This window comes from Onychomys torridus, chromosome 6 (genome assembly GCF_903995425.1).
Source record: "Onychomys torridus chromosome 6, mOncTor1.1, whole genome shotgun sequence".
Lineage (NCBI taxonomy): Eukaryota > Metazoa > Chordata > Mammalia > Rodentia > Cricetidae > Onychomys > Onychomys torridus.
In genome coordinates this window covers 879,854-900,037 of record NC_050448.1, presented here as the reverse complement: position 1 = coordinate 900,037, position 20,184 = coordinate 879,854, and positions in this window count along the sequence as shown.

The window sequence follows — 20,184 nt, the reverse complement described above, 5'->3', positions numbered from 1 at the left end:
ACAAAAACCTTTCCCCAAGACTAATTTAGGGGAGGTTCCTTTTTGGCAAGTTATTATCTGATTAAATGAAAAGGCATGTTTTAATGTTATAAGTTAGTTTAAATTGGATGGTCATGCTGGTTGATGAACTATCACCTCCTTTACTTAAGAGTTCTCTCTTGTTCAAATCAAACTTTTATCAATTTTGATGGTATCCTCAGCTTATCTTCTCTTGTAGAAACAAAAGTAAAACCTCATCCACAACATAACATATCCTGGTTTCCATTCTGAGGTCAGCACATCCTTAAAGTATATAGGCTGATTTAATTCCGTAGTTTTTTCTATTATCCAATGTCTCTCTGCAGCTGTTGTTCCTTTCTCATTAGCACTGAGAAAATTTAAAGTTAATAGAACATTATGCAATCTCTTTCTGGGGGTGTTTGTTACCCCTTTCTGTTTATTTATCATATCCTTTAGAGTTCTGTTTGATCTTTCTATAACTGTTTGGCCTGTAGGATTATGTGGTATACATGTAATATGTTTTATATTGTAATAAACAAAAAAAACTGTTTCATTTTTACAGAGACATATGCTAGAGCATTGTCAGTTTTAATTTGTGATGGCCATAAATTCTAGCAATGAGTGATTACAGAATCAGCTTTTTCAGAATTAAAAGCAGTTGCCCACTGAAATCCTGAATAAATATCAGTGGGATAGTGTACATATTTCAATTTTCCAAATTATGCAAAGTGAAACACATCCATCTTCCAGATTTCATTCCTCTGAGTACCCTTTGGGTTACATCCTGCTGGTAATAGCATCTGATTTTGGAAGGAACAAGTAGGACATTTACTTACAATTTCCTTGGCTTGTTGCCAGGTTATGGAAAAATCCTTTTTTAAACCTTTACTATTGGCATGATGTTTTTTATTGAAATTCTGAGGCCTCCTGCTCATCAATAATTTATCAGTCTCATAATTACCTTGTGCTAGAGGGCCTGGCAGACCAGTAGGGGATTGGATGTGAGTTACATATAAAGGATAACTCCTTTTCCTGAGTGTATCTTGTAACTGAATAAATAGTGAAGTTAATTCTGAAGCATCAGGGATACATTTTGCAGTCTCAATATGTAATACCACTCTTTCAGCATACTGAGAGTCAGTAACTATGTTGAGAGGTTCTGAAAAATCCATCAATACCAACAGAATAGCATACAATTCTGATTTTTGAACTGATTTATTCGGACCACTTTACTTAAATTTTCTGATTTGTAACCTGCCTTTCCTTGTTTGTTTGCATCTGTATAAAATGTACAAACTCCAGATATGGGTTTTTCATGTACAATTTGAGGCAAGATCCAATCAGCTATCTCTATAAGATCAATTCTATCACTTTGGGGATATTTGCTGTTAATTTCTCCAAAAAAAAATTACTCCAAGCTCTTTGCCAAGGTTCACTTTCTGTCCATAATTTTTCAATATCCTCCTTAGTTAAAGGTATGACAATTTCTGCTGGGTCTATTCCTGCTAATTGACAAAGTCTCAATTTTCCTTTAAAAATTAAGTCAGAGATTTTTTTCCACATAAGTTTTTAATTTTTTATTCAGTTTATTTGGGAAAAATATCCATTCCAATATAATATCTTCCATCCGCATTAATATTCCTGTAGGAGAATGCCTAGAAGGTAAAATAACCAAAATGCAATCCAGCTTTGGATCAATACAATCCACATGTCCTTCACGTACTTTCCTTTCTACCAAGGCCAATTCTTTTTCAGCTTCAGGTGACAATTCTCTTGGACTATTTAAGTCCTTGTCACCTTCTAAAGTTTTGAACAAATTATTCAGTTCATCATTTTTTTACCTCAACAATAGTTTGTAGATAAGAAATGTCTCCAAATAATCTTTGAAAGTCATTAATAGTCTATAATTTATTTCTCCCAATTTGCACCTTTTGGAGTCTAATTTTTTATAGCTCTATTTTATGTCCTAAATAATTAATAGAATCTCCTCTTTGTATCTTTTCAGGAGCAATTTGTAATCCCCAGCAAGGCAAAACTTTCCTTCCTTCTTCAAGCATTCTTTCTAAAGTATCTGCATTTTAGTCAGCAAGTAAAATATCATTCATATAATGATAAATTATAGATTTAGGAATTTTTTTACATATCACTTCCAATGGCTGTTGTATAGAATATTGGCACAGGGTTGGGCTATTCAACATTCCCTGTGGGAGGAGGACCCTCCACTGAAATCTTTTACCAGTTGATAATTATTATAAGTAGGCACTGTGAAAGTAAATCATTCTCTGTCTTTTTCTTGTAAGGTTATTGAAAAGAATGTCTTTTAAATCAATAACTATGGGAGGCCATCCTTGAAGTAACAGAGTAAGCAAAGGAATTCCAGACTGTAGAGAGCCCATTTACCAGATTTCTTTTTAATAACAAATACAGGTGAATTCCAAAGGCTGGTTGATTATTCAATATGCTGAACATTTAACTGTTTCTCTACCAGCTCTTCTAAAGTCTGGAGTTTCTCTGTTGTTAAAGGGCATTGATGAACCCATACAGGCTTGTCTGTTAACCATTTTAAAGGTAGAGCTCTTGGTATCTTTAAAAGATCATCAGTTTTTGTGCCCTGTTCTTGTATAATATGGATGGTTGATGACCACTCATTAGAATAATACCTTCTAATATTTCTCTCAGAAACATATGCTAGTTTATGATTTGATTCTGAGGTTGGAGGGATGTTAATCTGAGTATTCCATTGTTGCAACAGATCTCAACCCCATAGGTTCATAGCTATGTTAGCCACATATGGTTTTAATTTGTCTCTCTGTCCTTCTGGGCCTATACATTAGAGCCATCTTGCACTCTGTTTCACTTGAGAGAATCTTCCAGTTCCTAACAGTTGAACGTTTCCCTCTTGAAGAGGCCAAGTTGGATGCCAAAATTCTGGTGCAATTATGGTCATGTCAGCACCTGTGTCTACCAGACAAGACAACAAAACACCATTTATTTTTATTGTTAATTTTGGTCTTTGTTCATTTATAGTAGTTTGCCAAAATTTTTTCTTTATGTTTTCTCCTGAATTTTCTGTTCTCTCTGTTTCATCATCCTGAGCAGCCTGGTTTATTCCAATAGGCATTTGGTTATTTAATTGCTCTGAGTAGCGGTTTCCTCTATGAATGCAGGAAAGGTCTGAACTGGATTCACTGTGGGAGCCTGCCTGAGGCACCTCTGGGAGTTTCCTGAAGACTGAGGCAAAGTATTATGTAGTTAGAGTCGGGTAAGAGACTGGGCCAGGCACAAGCCAGGAACCCACCATATTAGTTCAAACCGGCAGGCTGCAGCTAACTTGAGAGACACAACTAGGAAGCTGTTTTTAGCTCTTTTAGATTTTAGAATCTTTTTTCTCATGTTTTAGGTGAGAACTCTTGCCCCATGTTGGGTTCCCTTTGTGGTTAGAGTTTTCCTGCCTGGCCCAGTCAGAACAAATCTCTCTCACCTGCCAGGCCCATAGATGTTCAGACCCAACCAAGTAAACACACAGAATCTTAAATTGTTTACAAACTGTATGGCCATGGCATGTTTCTTGTTATCTACTTTTTCTATCTTAAATTAACCCATTTCTATTAATCTATACTTTGCCACATGGCTTGTGGCTTACCGGTGTCTGTACATGTTGCTTCTCACGGCTGCAGCTGGCAGTGTCTGTCCTCCCCAGCCTTCTACCTCTCACAATTCTCTTCTCTGCTTGTCCTGCCTATATTTCCTGCCTGGCTATGGGCCAATCAGCATTTTATTTATACAGAGTGATATCCACAACACTATTAACTTGCCTGTGCTTTGTTGATCTACAGTCATTGGTCCAGTGTTTTCCCTTACCACATCTTCTGCATACTCCAGAAGGAAGGCGCATTCCGTTGCCATTGTTCCTTGAAGAAACATTGTTTCTAGGAATGCCCTGTTTACAGTCCCTTTTCAAATGTCCTTGCTTTCCACATCCAAAACATCTGACATTCCTCAAACCTCTTGAAATTGCTTCTCTTATCCACATATCATCATGGTCATGAGCCTCAATATTAACCGTGTCTCTAATCCAATCTTCCAAGGGTGCAGATCTTGCCTTTAACAGCCTGATTATTCTCTTGCATGCTGCATTCGTGTTCTCAAAAGCCAAAGATTTGATTATTATCTGGATAGCTTATGAATTTGGGACCATTTTCTTTACTGCTGAAGTGAGTCTTTGTAAGATATCTATGAAAGATTCTTTTGGGCCCTGTATAACCTATGTAAATAACTCATTTTTTTCCTGGTTCCTCAATTTTGTCCCATGCATTCAAGGCTGCCATTTGACATAGAATTAAGGTTTGGATATCATATAAGCATTCTGTTTGTATTGCAGCATATTGGCCTTCTCCAACAAGCTGATCCTGGAAGATTTATATACCTTTAGCCATCCATTGTTTTTCTATGTTTTTAGCTTCCTCTTTGAACCATATTTGCCAATGTAGTTGTGCCCTGGGTTTCAGAACAGCATGTACCAGCTCTCACCAATCCTCTTATTATAAGTTGACCAGGAGTTTAACATTTGCTTTACATATGTGGAATGCATGCCATAAGATACTATTGCTTCCTTAAACCTTTGTAAACATTTCAACTGGAGTCCAAATATTTTGTGCATTCACTTGACCAGATAGCTGCTGTAAAGTTACCAGATAAATTAAGGGTAATTGTGTGAAAACAGGCTTTCTTTCTGTAACCTTATGATCCAATCCTGAAACAATTTTACTCTTAATTTCTTCTGTCTGAATCTCAATTTCTCTATAATTCATTTTAAGAGGTTTAACAGGTTTTTTAAAGCTTTATCCTGGCACTTTAAATTGACTATCTTTTTTAATAGTAAAATAAGAATAAGAAAAGCAATAATGTGCATAATCCCATCAACATTAATCTTCTCATATAGTTGTACCATTTTCAGACTGCCTAAAATTTTATCAAACAAAAACCAATTTTCTTCCAATGTACACATAAAACCCATTTTTTAAAATATGGAAACAATTTTTTCTTTTAAATAGTTTTTTTCCTTTAAAATATCTGATATCTTAATTAGCTTAACAAGTCTGCATAGGACAGTAGAAATCCGAGGGAATTTCAAAACAGCTACTTACCATCTGAGGTGTTAATCCAGAGAGAGAGAGAGAGAGAGAGAGAGAGAGAGCGAGCAAGAAAGCATAGTCACAAGTTCTGGCTAAAAGCTCAAATCCAGCCACATGTTCCCACTTGAGCCGAGTCGAGCCTGGACTCTGGCTTCCTTAAGCTCTGTCCACTTGTGCATTGGCATTTCAGCCAAAAGCAGCTCTAACTGCAGTTGTGTGTAACTAATGCAATTAGGGGTACCTCCAGCAGGCCTTAGTTGTTTGTAGCACTGCTTTAAGCAAGTAGCTACAGCTGCAGGTAACCACTTGTAGGTATAGATGGGCCTGGGGCCTAGGCCAAGCTAGGCCTGAGCTAGGGAGCCGGGCCCTCTGCCATGGGAAACCCGACCTGAGACCAAACCAAGCTGTTTTAACTGAATTCTTGCCATGTAGGTGCCAAATGTAGATGTACAGTCTTATTAAATAAGAAACACAGAGCCAATTGCAGAGTTAAAAGCCCAAGAAATCAGAGCAATAGCTGAAAGCTACAAACGCTTTCTTACCCTTTGCTGGTTCTGAAGTCCTTCCCCTCAGAAAGAGGCCTACTTCCTGTGTGTCTATCCTTTTATTGACTTTCTGTTCTGCCTTCTCATTGGTTGTAAACCCAACCACATGACCTCCTCATCACTGCCTGTCTATGCAGACATCCAGGTCTTCTATGAGATTAAAGGTGTGTATCTCCATGATGGCTGTATCCTTGAACACACAGAGATCCACCTAGCTTTGCCTCCCAAGAGCTGGGATTAAAGGCATGAGCCATCACCACCCGGCTTCTGCTATGGCTTGCTATTCTGACCCAAAGGCAACTTTATTTGTTAACATACAAATAAAATCACATTTCAGTACAAATAAAATATCACCAAACTTAACTTCAAAATTTGGGTCTAAGGATATGTTACTTTGGAAAGGAGGCTATGCTTTTGTTTCCACAGGAAGCAAGAAGCTATGGATTTGTTTCAGATTAAGATACATCAGGTTTGACCAGCCAAGGTCACCTGAAAGGTCTCTGATGACACCATGACCCAGATGATCAAGAATGGTTTCAAGGCAACTGGCTCAGACAATGCAGCCTCACAGATTATTTCAGTCAGGATTTGACCATAATTCTTAGTTTCTCAGGATCCCCTTAAGATTACCAGCACCCACGACCAGCAGGAAGTAGTATAAAAAGCTGTGCCCAAATTCCCAAAATGTTACTTATAAATGTTTATTTTTATTTAAATGGGGTTGATTATGAGTGCAATCTCTTTCTAAAGAAGGAAAGGGGATATTATAGATATGATAGGATAAAGAGTAACAATTTGTTTTAAAATGTTTTATGTTGCTATGGGGTTTTAGTTTATTGATACAAATTTAGGGTGGACTTCGTTATTTTATATATATATAAATATAAATTATAATATATATATATTTATATTCTTGTTTGAGGTATTATGTTTATGTAACTCATTTAGATAGTAATGGAAAATTAAAATATAGATTAATAATATGTTTTATGTGATAGTCAAACTTATAGTCATGTTAAGTTTTCTAGGTATACATATAATTCAGTTAGGAAGGTAAACTTGGAATACTCCAAACACCTACAGAACATGACATTTAAAATATTTTAAGAACTTAGAATTTTCTGGACAATGAGATGCATCTGCTCCTGGCAGCACCAAATGCATCAAGGAAGATGAAGGGTATTGAAGACACTCTATATAAAATTTATCTTTTTCTTGGCAAAAAATAGCCATTTGGGCAAGAAACTGTTCTTGCCTGGACTGCTTGATTGACTGGACATGCAGGACCCATAAAAAGGTGACCACTGAACTTTGCTTGGCAAAATGGTCCTTCAGGTTCTTGCTTCACAGAGGAAACTGGCAGATACTCTACAGTACACTGAGAAAACTGACTGAGAGACTCTAGGCCTGTGGGCTGAAGACAGCTGCTCCAACTTTACAGAGGAACTTTGGATGACTGTCCAGACTGCCAGCTGTCTCTGTCTACTCTCACAAGACTCTCAAAAGTTGCTTGCATCCTTCTCCTGTTTCTTACGTAATAGTATATCCTGCTGAGGTCTTTGATGTAGTTGAAGACTAGATAGTTATAATAAAAAATAAGTTAGATATGAAACCTTAGACTCACAAATATAGGATAGATAGGATATCTTCTTTAATTTTGCCAAATATAAATAGACTAGATATTATAAATAGCCTAGATATTGTAATTGTAATTCTTGCTTGATAATTGTTTTGTTATATGTAATTTTACTATGTTAAAGTTAAAACCTTCCTTTTTGAAACAAAAAAGAAAAGGGGAAGTACTGTGGTTATCTGTATGCTATGAATGTGTTGCTCTGTTTGGTTAATAAATAAAGTACTGATTGGCCAGTAGCCAGGCAGGAAGTATAGGTGGGACAAAAAGAGAGGAGAATTCTGGGAACAGGAAGGCTGAGTGAGGAGATGCCAGCCTGCTTTCCAGGGAGTAGCTTCCAAAGGCAACAGGTAAAGCTACAGAATATGTGGTGACATATAGATTAACATAAATGGACTGAGTTTAAGTGTAAGAGCTAGTCAGTGGTAGGCCTGAGGTAATGGATGAGCATTTTAATTTATATAAGCTTTTGAGTGATTTTTTTATAAGCAGTGCAGGGTCTGTGGGGCTTGACAGGACCAGAGAAAACTTCAGCTGCACTCATTCCTCCCTATATGCTTTCCTTTATGCTGCCTTTTTATGCCCTACTTGAGGTATTCTACCTCTTTCTGTTGACTTTATAGATCTGGAACTTCAGGTACCAATTGACTATAATGCAAAACCATTTAACAATAATTTCATTTTATGAACCAGACCCTAAATCAGTGTCATCACTACTGAGTCTTTCCATGGATGTACTTCTGTTTTCTGTTCTGCTTATATACAACATTCTTACCCAAAGCTGACCTTACATACAAGTTTGCAATAGCCAAGGAGTTTTTGTCTTTTGATTTCATTTAGCAGGTCACTCTATCCACTCTAACAACAGGAAGAAGCAAGCAGTGATTTGGAGGGACAGTCAAAAAGTGAGTTTATGGTTTTTATTCTCTGTGATTCTAAATATTCTGGCTACTTTTATGTCAAGTTGACAGAAGCCGGAATTTTCTGAGAAAGGGGAACCTCAGTTGAGAAACTGCTTCTATAGGATTGGGCTATAGAGAATCCTATAGGGAATTTTATTAATTAGAAATTTGATGAGGGAGGTCCCAGACCATTGTGGGTGGTCCTGGATGCTATAAGAAAGCAGACTGAACACACCATGACGGGTAAGCTAGTAACCAGTACTCCCCCATGCCCTCTATATCAGTTCATGCCTCTAAATCCCTGCCCTGTTTGAGTTCCTGATCTGACTGCTCTAGATGATTGACTGTGATGTGGAACTGTAAGCAAAATAAACCTTTTACTACACAAGTTGCTATTGGTTATGATTTTTCATCACTATAAAACAAACTAACTATGATACTAAGTCAGAAAAGTAATTATGAATCAGGAGGTAATTAACAGGATGATGACTATGTGTTGATAGATGAAAATTGGAAATAAGGGTAGCAGCCGGTAAACAAAGCAGGCAGAGGTGATATAAGAGGAATGTCTACAACAGATGGACTTCCTGGATGCCACTTCTCAGAAAATTGTCACAGGACCCAAGTCACATCCTGAGTTGCCCAGATATTAAGTCCTTCTATTGGATCTCTAAGGCTGCTGTTGCATATTGAGATGCATCAGATAACTTGCAACTCGGATAGTTATTCGTTTATAGTTCTAGAGGCCAGACACCTAAAGTCAAGGTGCAGGTAGGGTCTTCAACAGTGCTAGAGTATAACTCTTCCACTTTAGTTCCTCATAGGCCTTGGCTTGTGCATGACCAGTATGATCCCTGCCTCCACAATCATGTGGCATTCTTGTTTGTGTCTATGTCCAAATTTATCTTTTCTTATAAAATCTCTTTTTACTAGTTGAGTGGATATTTCAGTCTGGTACAAACTCATCTTCACCCATTTACATCTGCAAAGACCTCACTTCTCTGCAAGGTAACACCTTTAGCTTCTGGACAGTTAAAGACTTTGATTGTATTCAGTCCAGAACATTCATTGGGAGGTAGAGAGGCTGGAGCTCAGGCAGGCTGAAACTATGTTTGCTATTTAGAGGATCAATACAAAATTTAAAACCAAAATTTCTGGCTGTCATCCTCTATTGTTTCCACTATGCAAAAATATGAACACTCCCAACATATGTATCTTACTTGATTCTATACATCAAACTATAAAAATAAAAGAAGTCTCTGTGTTACCTATATTTTTACAAAGAGAAAAAAATTACTTCCTTGAACTTTCTGGCCTTTTTATCTGTTTCCATAGTAACTCATTATGGTCTTCATAAATGTGATCACTTTATTTTATTTGTTTCATTTCTGTTAGTTTATACACAATGAAGAAAATCTACATTGATGATGGCACTGTTGTGTGGGAAAGAAGAAGACAAGATTTTGCTTAGGTCACAGGGTTTAGATGCAATGTTTGAACTTAAATTAACTTAAATGCCACATGGCTTCAAATTACAAGATCTCCTTAGAGAAACAAGCATTTCAAACCATCAGCAGACTACTCCATCCATGGATGTTAACAGAAACAATATCTGTAATCTATAAACTTCATAACAAGCAACAAAATGGAAAAACATGAGTTAAGCAATAGTTAAACAATAGTGAAATGTCACAAGAAGTGTTAAACAAATAGTGGCTGGGAAGATAACTTAGTGGGTAAAGTTTTTGCTTCACAAGTAATTGTGAGGACCTAGTTTCAAATCCCCAGAATGAATATAAAGCTGAACGCAGGAGTTCATAATCCAAATGCTACTACCTTGAAATGAGACAAGAGACAGGAGAATACTTAGATCCTGTGAGCCTACTAGTCTCAAACAAGATGGAAGGTGAGGACTGATAACTGAGATTATTCTGTTTCCAGAGACATGTTGTAGCACACATATGCCCACACTCACATAGGAGCACAAATATGCACACCCACACTCATACCCACCCCCTCAACCCCCCTACACACAGAGAGAGAAAGAGAGAGAGAGAGAGAGAGAGAGAGAGAGAGAGAGAGAGAGAGAGAGAGAGAAATAATCATATGGTAAAAAGCACACAAGTTGGACTTATTTTTGAGGTCCTTGTGCTTTTAAATTGATTTATTATTGCAAAGGTTGGGGTTTCCAAAAGTGAAAATAGTTTGGAGCTAAAAATATCTTTAAAATAGACACATTAAAATCAACCTCCTTTATAAGGCTCAAGACACCTTCAAGTTCAGTCTGGCAAATGAGATGGGAAAGTATGGATCATTCTTTTTTTTTTTTTTCTTTTTTCTCTTTCATCACAAGCAAAACAGCCTCTGCTCATTATATAACAGTCTTAGTCAGGATCAATGGGGCACAGCTTGGCAAGCTTGGCAGTTACTATTCGTGGCTCACTTCCTCTCAGCCTTCCTCCTGTGGGATTGACCTAATAGAGCCAGGTTCCCTTGGTGTTTTTCCTGTGAAATTTTTGATTGAATTACCTTTCTTTCTTCTTCTTCTTTTGTTTTCCTTCACGTGTTATTCAGTAAATATGCAGCCTTTAGAGCTCTTATTTATGATGAAAATTAGCTTAAGAGACAAAAGAACTGGAAAGATTTGAAACCACAGAGAGAAAATCTGAACAGGAGAAGGTTTTCTCATTCATCTCTTACTCTGTTGCTGATCACATTGGTGAGGAACAATCACAGCACAAAGGGTATTAACAATTCCCCTAGAACTAATTTTAGCTGTGGCTACCCCCAAACTCCCACCCAAGGAATAAGATTTTGCTATTCTTCCCTCCTCATTAAATTGCCAGCAGGGTCTTACATCTGTGTGAAAGGCATAGTTTCCATATCAGGGAATCTTAGGAATCACTCCTGTTGGCAATGGCAGTTTCCTTTGTGGAGCCAAGAAAAAAATGTAGCATGCAGAACCTCCAGACTTTCCTCAGAAAACATTACCTTTCTCTGGACCTCTAATCCCTTGTCTCCAGTCTGTGTTTTTCAGGCCCTGGACTTCTCACCAACTCATGGCTTCCCACTGGTCTTTGTCTTTGCTGGTTCACTCTTTAGACTCTGAGGTCCACACCTAGCTTTGGCTTCAGGTGTTATCATTTGATAACAAGCAAACATCACTACTGCAACACTCACTGGCCCCTCTTGTTGCTACACCTCAGGAAGCCTGCCTCTTGTCAAGGATTTTGTATGTAATGTGGCATTACTTTTATTCTTCATGTCTTTAACCCTAATTTTCAAAGGTCAGTGTAACTACTTCAATATTTTTACAGGCAGGACTCTCCTAAGGGTCTTCCCCAATTCTCAAGCAAAAATCTACCCATAGCCCCATAACTCCACCAAAGGAAGTTTACTCCTCTTTTCATGGTAAAGTCTCCATATGCACACCTCATTGCAACTGTCCTTACATCCCTCTCTGTACACCAGATTGAAGTTTCAGCCAAAGTAAGATACTGAGTGCCTACTCAAATGATGATCAGAGAGACAGATGAGAAAACTGTCATAGAAAACACAATACATGGCTGTGGAATAGGTGAGATCTTCTCTGGAATATCAGGGCAAGAAAAAAATGTCTTCAGAGAAGGTGATACTTGAAATAAAAAATTAACAAACAAAACCATAGGATGATGAAGGCCTTGCCAGGGTGAGAAGGGGATAAAGACAGTCCCCTGCAGCAGAACCAGCACTAATTACAGTGGAGGAGTGATAAAAACAGGCATATCTGACCTTGAACTGAGCCTTCTGTTAGCTGTCGTGTAGTGTGTGTGTGTGTGTGTGTGTGTGTGTGTGTGTGTGTGTGTGTGTATGAGAGAGAAAGAGAGAGAGAAAAGGAAGTTAGAACACCTAGCCTTATATTCATTTATTCCCTTAACTGGCACAAACCCTCAGAGAAAAATTTTGCTCAGTCAAATCTTGCATACCAAATTTCTTAGGTAAATAATATGTGATACAAGGAAGAAATACTAGCTTCAAAGTGTCCTTATCTGAGTGCACCTGAACAAATGGGAAATAAGACAACTACAACTTGATCACAGTAAATACAAAACACTGGTAAAATTTGGGCTTTTTTGGTTGGAAGTGTAGAAGTCCTTGATAGTTCCTGGTCACAGGGAAGATTTAACCACATCTGTATTTCAGAAAGCATATTTCAACACAGTGTGGTATACAAAGCACAGAGGACAGAATCTAGGCCTTGAACTAGGAAGAAGGCAACTTAATAAACTGACAGTGATAAAGGATATTGGCCAAACTAGTCCATGACTGTGATAACACAACAGGATAGGGATGTCTTGTGACTTCACCAACATCTCTAAGCATTATATTATTAACTGCATAATCTCTGTTATGAAAATTGGTACCTGCTCCCAAGTCCTGAGAGGGTTAGGTAGTACAGCCATACCAAAACAAAAGAAAATAGAACACAGGACCTTATTATTACTAGGTCTTCCTTGAAACTGATAAAGTCAGGTGTGTGTGTGTGTGTGTGTGTGTGTACAAGAGGGAGCACATGGTCTTACATTCATTTATTCTTGTCACTAACACAAACCCTCAAAGGAAAATTTTGCTTTGCTTAGTCTAATCCTGCACACTAGATTTCCAAGCTTTAAGGTGATCCATATGTGCTATGAGAAACAGATACTAACTAGCTTCAGAGTGTCCTTAGAAGGTTCCCCTACCTAACATCTAGGTTAAATTAATTTGAAATTTCTGGATTTGAAAGAGATGGATCTCCAGAAAACTTTACATAATTGGTGCCACACTGGAGCACAAAATGAGGGGTTTTCTGAAGTGGAAAGTCTCTGCTGCATGAAGCCAGCCCACAAACCTCCTTGTAGAAATTCATTTTTATTCTGAGTTGGAAATTTGTGTTTGACATTGGAAGGAGCCAGCCAGCTGCCCTTGCTGTTCCCGACACCCCATCCTGTTTCATCAGTACCTCTTTGTCATGTCCCTGAAATCAACACAAATCTTGGTGTTTGGCAGCATCTCTGAAACAGATCTGACACTAATCCCATGTATCCTACCAGAGAACTCATGGAATACTGTTTATTAATCTCGTTGTGTACTTATTTTTACCTAGAGTATGGTTTATGCTGGCAGAATAAGAGGCTGTGTTTCTTAAATCCTCTAGTTTTAAGTCTGATCAATCATTTGCTTTTGATAGTTTTTTAATTATTTGTATGGGGTGGGGTTTGTTCACACATGAGTGGTACCTAGGGAAGGTGGAAGAGGGTATTGATTTCACTCGAGTTATAGGCAATTATAAACTTCCTGATAAGACTGCTGGAAACTAAACTTGGGTCCTCTGGAAGATCAGGAAGCACTCTCAACTGCTCAAGCCAACTTTTTAGTCCCTACCAACTGCTTTGAATTATCAACCCCTTGTCTGTCAAGCTAAGCTCCACTAACATGAATCTGTGACAGCCATACAAGCCACTCTACCACAGCCTGGGAAATCTGATTGGTGAACAAAAGATCCATTAGTAGATGCCTTCATAATCTTATTCCTCCTGTCTCAACTGGAAGGTAGCATGGATTGCAGAAAAACTGTGTATAAGAACTGGTCCTTCTTTGAAAGATAGTCTAGGCACCACTCTAAATCCACAGGATAAAAAGCAAGTGCAGCTAAGCTTTCTTCTCTAGGGCAATTTAGGCTAGCAGTCAAGCAATTACTGCCTGGAGCAAAAGAAAGCTGTCCCCACAGGAAGACAGCTGGGGAGCTGTGAGTTCGTTTTTCAATACCTGTAGAGAGCACATGGTCCTGCTTTGAGACTAGTAAGGAAAGCCTGGGCTTGTATGAGGTCCCTTTCTTCACAGTAATTTTGCACATTTTTATAATTAGTGGTGCACCAATATCTTTGATATCACAAATACAGAGGTATATAGAGGGAAATATGAATCTTATGCATATTAAAATCTCTGTTGTCCATGACTAGAAAGAGTGCTGCATAGGAATAGAGATGGATTTTCTATCAGGCTTTAAAAAATCAGTGCATATTGCCTAAGAGAGATTAGGCCATATCCAACTAAATGTGATGCTCGCCTTTAAATATATGTGCATCTACAGAGAAACAATGGACAGCCATACCTGCCTAACTTCTCAGACCAGAGTGTGGCTCTGATAGGATCAAACTCAGTGGTTTTCACATCATAGCTGCCCATCACATTTAAATTAAACTCCTTTGCATTGACTTCAGAGGTTTGGGTGCCCTCAAAGTTATAGTTCTAATAAATTCTTAGGTGGTGAGTACACTGTAGGGATTAAACTTTGAAAATCATTAGTGAAGCCAGGTATGCTAATGCACACTTCAACCCTAGCACTCAGGAGTAAGAGGTCACTGTGGGCTCCTTAGTGAGATCCAGGACATTCAGGGCTATGTAGAGAGACTCTGTCTCAAAGAGAGAGAAGGGGAAGAAAGAGAGAAAGCTGCATCCAAATTAGAGATCATTCCAAACTGGCTATAAGAGGATGGAAATCACCTACTGAACTCCAAAAATGTTAATGAAGTCATCCCCAAAGAGAGCCGAACAGCAGATTAGATCATTTGAGTGCAAAGTAAATGATATGTTTTGAGGGTAAAATAATATTGTGAGTGTGTATTTGAGTTAATCAAATCTTCAGGATTTAGCTAGTACACAGGCTTATACCTGCAACCTCAACACACAATTTGAATCAGCAGGATTGCCTTGAGTTTAATGCCAACCTGAGCTACAGTTTAAATGCCTTTCTAAACATTAAAAAACAAAACAATCTGTAGAAGGTTAGTGCTGAATACTTCCAAAAGTCAGCAGAAACTACAGTTTACGTGGTGACATTTAAAAGTAATACTCCTGAGTATATTCTGAGGTCTCTAGTCACTCAGTCAGTACTCCACTGCCTCTAAAAGGTCTAAAATATAATAGACATTGGACCAAAAAAGGAGTGTTATTCTTGCCAATTAGTTCTTTTTTGTTTTGTTTTGTTTTTGGAGACAAGGTTTCTCTGTGTAGCTTTGCTCCTTTCCTGGAACTCACTTTGTAGCCCAGGCTGGCCTTGAACTCACAAGAGATCCGCCTGGCTCTGCCTCCCAAGTGCTGGGATTAAAGGTGTGTGCCACCACCGTCCAGCAAGTTCTTAAGAGCATAAGCATATAATGGTCATAACCAAACTATTACTTCTGATGTAATCTTACATGCCTTTAGAAGATATATAATATTGTTGAGTCATAAATTGAATTTATATATCTAGTAATGAAAATTTTGTGTATATTGAAAATATCATACATAAATATGTATGTGTAGTATTTGTGTCTATTTCTATGTATGTATGTATGTATGTATGTATGTATGTGTATAAAATTTTAAGGGAACTTCCATTTTTCAGGAAATCTTATTAAAGATATTAAACTGAAAATTCTATATTTTTATGTTCTGTTCATGCCAGAGGAGTACATGCTGGAATGTTGTAAGAATTAAATAAGTTCATCTATGTTCAGAACTTGAACTACTTCCTCATATGACATAATATGCATTATGAAACTCCTAAAGTTTATTATGACATTTGTTGCCATTATGAGTGTAATAATACAAAAGCATTTAACTCTATTAGTATCATTATTATTATTAGAAAGTTGACTTAGTCTCTGGAGTAACTATGCACTGGAACATAGTGGACCTCCAAAGGTCCATTTCCTTAAAGTAAACTAGGAATCCCTTCCTGAGAAAACATCATCTATCAATACTTCATCAGCTAATGGCAAGGGCTTGTGAGACTCGTCCTGCTCCATGCTGTAATACTGATTCCCCTGATGCTGTGTAGATCTTGTGCAGGCAACTGAAGCTACCATACGTTTATAAGTTCAATAATTTTTGTCATGTCCGGAAAATACTTTTACACTTTGGTCTTCCCCAATTTCAGTCTTTATTGCCTCATCAGGGACCAGCAATGGTCCCTGAACCTTGGTAGTGGTGGGAGGGAGCTATGGTGCCTTGAATGAGATGTTCCACATAAATCTTTAATATTTGTTTGAATATAAGCACTTGAATACTTGTTCCTTAGTTGGTGTCTATTTTGGAAGGATTAGAAGGTTTGGTTTTGTTGGAGGTGTGTAACTAGTCAGGCTTTCAGGTTTCAAAAGACTCGAGCCATTCCCAGTGTGCACTCTGCTTCCTATTTGTGGATCATGATCAGCTATTGCTCCAGTGCCAGGCCTGTCTGGCTATGCCCATACTTCCTATCATATATAGTCATAAGTTGCCTTCGTCATGACATTTTGTCAAGAAAATAGAAAAATAATTAAGACAGCATATAACCATGTCAGTTCTGAAAGGTCAAAGAATAACGGGCCTGGTGAAGTGACTCACCAGTTAACTTTTTAGTGATTCAAGATGTGAGCTCTCAGCTGCTGCTCCAGTGCCATGCTTGGCTAACTTCTGCAATTCTCCCTCTCCCATGATGATGAGAGTTCCATCACTATGGAACTGTAAGCCCCAAACAAACCCTTCCTAATATAACTTTCCTTGGACATGTTGTTTTATCATAGTAGTGGAAAAAGTTAAATTCCAGGGATTAATATAAATGTTTCATTTGTGACTGAGCACTGCATATGGACTTACTCTCTGTACTTTGATGATTCTAAGTTTCTACACTGACCATCGTGTACTGAGCAAAGAAAGTTCTCTGATTATTAGCGGAAGTATTAAGGCAACTCCAAGTAGTTAAAAGGGAGGTTTATTTTGTGGGGTAACTTACAAGTAAAGGGATAGGTAACAGGGTCCAGGAAAGGTGAAGTAAAGTCCAATGGTGTTCTCTGGAGTACTCTGCTCAATATACCTCCAGCATCCAGGATCCAGGAAACAAGAGAGCCAGCACATCAGGAACTTGGGTCTTAAGGGCTCTTCTCTCAGCTCTGCCTCATAGGTATGACAGTTACCAGAAGCCTCAAATGGGATAGTACTACCAGGACAAAGATGGAAGAGAAATACATTTGATGATACCTGAAAGCTGCACTAATCAGTGGAAATTTAGAGGGCAATTTGAAACTGTATACATTTAGAAAATTAATAGTAGCTAAGTTCACTTTGGGATCTATGAGCTCCCCAACTGCAGGGTCCTGGCCTTTACTACAGTATTTGGCATATGTTTCCACCTATGGAGTGGGCCTTAACTTCACTTATAAAGCTAAAGATTACACCCATAAAATTCATGCTACTCTTGCATCCTTGAGCATAACTTGCTGTGCTAGCCACTACTATAGCTCATATATGAGTAAGACTATTTTAACTTTTCCCCTCCCCTCAGCCTAAATAGCACTTTCTTGTGTTATAAAAGTTTTTCAGTGGGGAAGAAGCTTCCTTGTCAGTAGCAATTTGATTTCTCCATATCATACGTGTATGGTATCTTCTCCAATAGTGTTTTACCATCATGTTATGGTGGGAAACCTAGACCAATGGCAATCAATAGTCTGTGTTGTTTGCGGAGTTGCCAAGACACCCCTGACCAACAACTTGAAGGCAGATTTTCCACATCATGCATTGGTACTTTGATTTGAAAACATATAGTTTCTGGGATGAACATAATTCCCTATGTAGGGTAACTCTAATTGAACTCTATTATGTGAATATTTAGGATAGCAATTCTTGTTTCATTGATGTTCTGTAGCAGAGCATATTCTAGACCTAAAAGAACAAGTTAAACTTTCCAAAAATGCATGGGATGATTTGAATTTAGAAAACAAATCATGTAAAATCAAATATAAAGGTACTGCATTTAGGATGAAGACACATTTTACCTAGCAGCAGGGAAAAAGAAGAACATGGAACTGGAGTGATGAACAAAAGCTGCTTTAAACAATAGAATAAGCACACCAACCAAGATCCTACTATTCAAATCCCTTGAACTATTCCATACAAAGTACTGAGGAGACTGTCTAGAAATGGAACAAAAACAGTATGAGCTCACAGATAACTGTTATTAATGCATACTTTAGAAATATGAATAGAACTTCAAGCTTAAGACATTCTCAGGTTGTATGTGCATAAAAAACAAAGATTATGGAGTGTGTCCTTTGTGGTACATGCCAACATTGTCAGTATCTGACTATTTACTTTACTCTTAGTCACCATAACACTTAAGATAACTAAGCATTATTTAGTATGTTTCATGGCGAGTTTAAGGATGTGTTTGCATGTAGGCAAACTTTTCTGTTAAACAATAGATATCATACATTTTGTGAGCCAGGTGGTGAGGAGCTTAGAGGTAGCTGTTCACATTGTATCCACAACCAGGAAGCAGGGGGTGATTAATTCTGATACCCAGCTCAAATATGTTCTTCAAATATTAGAGGGTTTTTTTAAAATAAAAATGCCAGGGCCAGATATCAGGGCGAAAGCTGAAAGATCAGAGAAGCAGAACAGGCATCCATTGGTTCTTAACCCTACAAAATCCTCAGCTTAAAGAGAGTGAGTTCCTGTTTCCCCATGCCTTATGTACCTTTCTTTGCTCTATCATATTACTTCCCAGGATTAAAGGCATGTGTGCTTCCCAAGCAAAGCTATGGGATCTCAAGTGCTGGGATTAAAGGTGTGTGCCACCACTGCCAGACCTTTATGTCTAATCTAGTGGCAGGCTCTGCCCTCTGATCCTCAGGCAAGTTTATTAGGAAACACAATATAACACTGCATTTCCCCTTTTTTTGTCTAAAATAATAAAAGGTTATAACTAATATAAGAAAAACTATATACAATAAGTACCTTAAGTATATATAATATATACAGTCAAGAATTACATTAATAATGTCCAGTCTATTAACATTTGACAGATTCAGAGAAAATACTCCATTATTTATCCTGTTTTGGTGAGTACAAAACGTAGTACCTAATTCACTTTATATCATAACTTGTACTACCAACTGAAAACTATCTTTTGGTGTCTTTAAAGCTTACACAATTTACACATCTTTAGAAATTTTTTTTCTGATTTGTTAACAAGGAAAACTATAACTATGTAATCTTCAACTCCCTCAGAGACCTGAGAAGGAAATAATATTACCTAAGTAAGCAGGAAGTCCAAACAAACAACTTCCAAAACATGTGAGAAATGACAGAAACAGCTGGCTGCCTAGACTGTCACCCAAGATTTCTCTGCAATGTTGGGGCATCCATCATTGGCCTATAGGCATAGTATATCTGACAGACTCATTTATGAAGCAGGATTTTCTAAAAGACCTTCCTACCTTGTCTTGGCAAGGTCCAACAGTCCTTTCTTGTGTCCTGCTCATCCATTTCAGAGAGCATACTGCCAGCAAACAAAGTAAAGGTATTTTCTTGCCTAGTGGCTAACTTTTGCCAAAAAGAAAGTAAACTCCATACAAAGTTTCTTCAGTGTTCATCATCTTCTCTGAAGTAGATTGGTACTTCCAGGAACAGTCTCATTGTAATAAAAAAAAAAAAAAAGAATCTCTGTTATAAAACATCTTAAATGCCATATTTTGTAGATCTCTGAAATGTTTAAGATGACCTGTTTATCTAAAATATATTTATGTTGGACCTTAAAAATATAGCTAATATGACTACAAGTTCAATTGTAATAGGTGACTAAATACTGACTCATATTTCTTTATATCCTAATTAGTTCATAATAATAAGTTTCAGTGACTAGCAATTTGCATTACATTGTTAAATTAACTGTATGGGTTTAATACCTTGAACAAGATTAGAATGTTCTAACAAAACTCATCTCAAATTTGTGTCAATATAATAAAATTTGTATGCAATATACAAAAATTCAATCCAATGTAAAATATTTAAAACTAGTAATTACCTTTTAAAAGTAGATTTGATAATCTACCTTTTTATCTTATTATATCCATATTCTCTTTCTTTTGTTTTCAGAGTAGATTCAATAATCTACCTTTTGTCATATATATATATGACATATATATGTA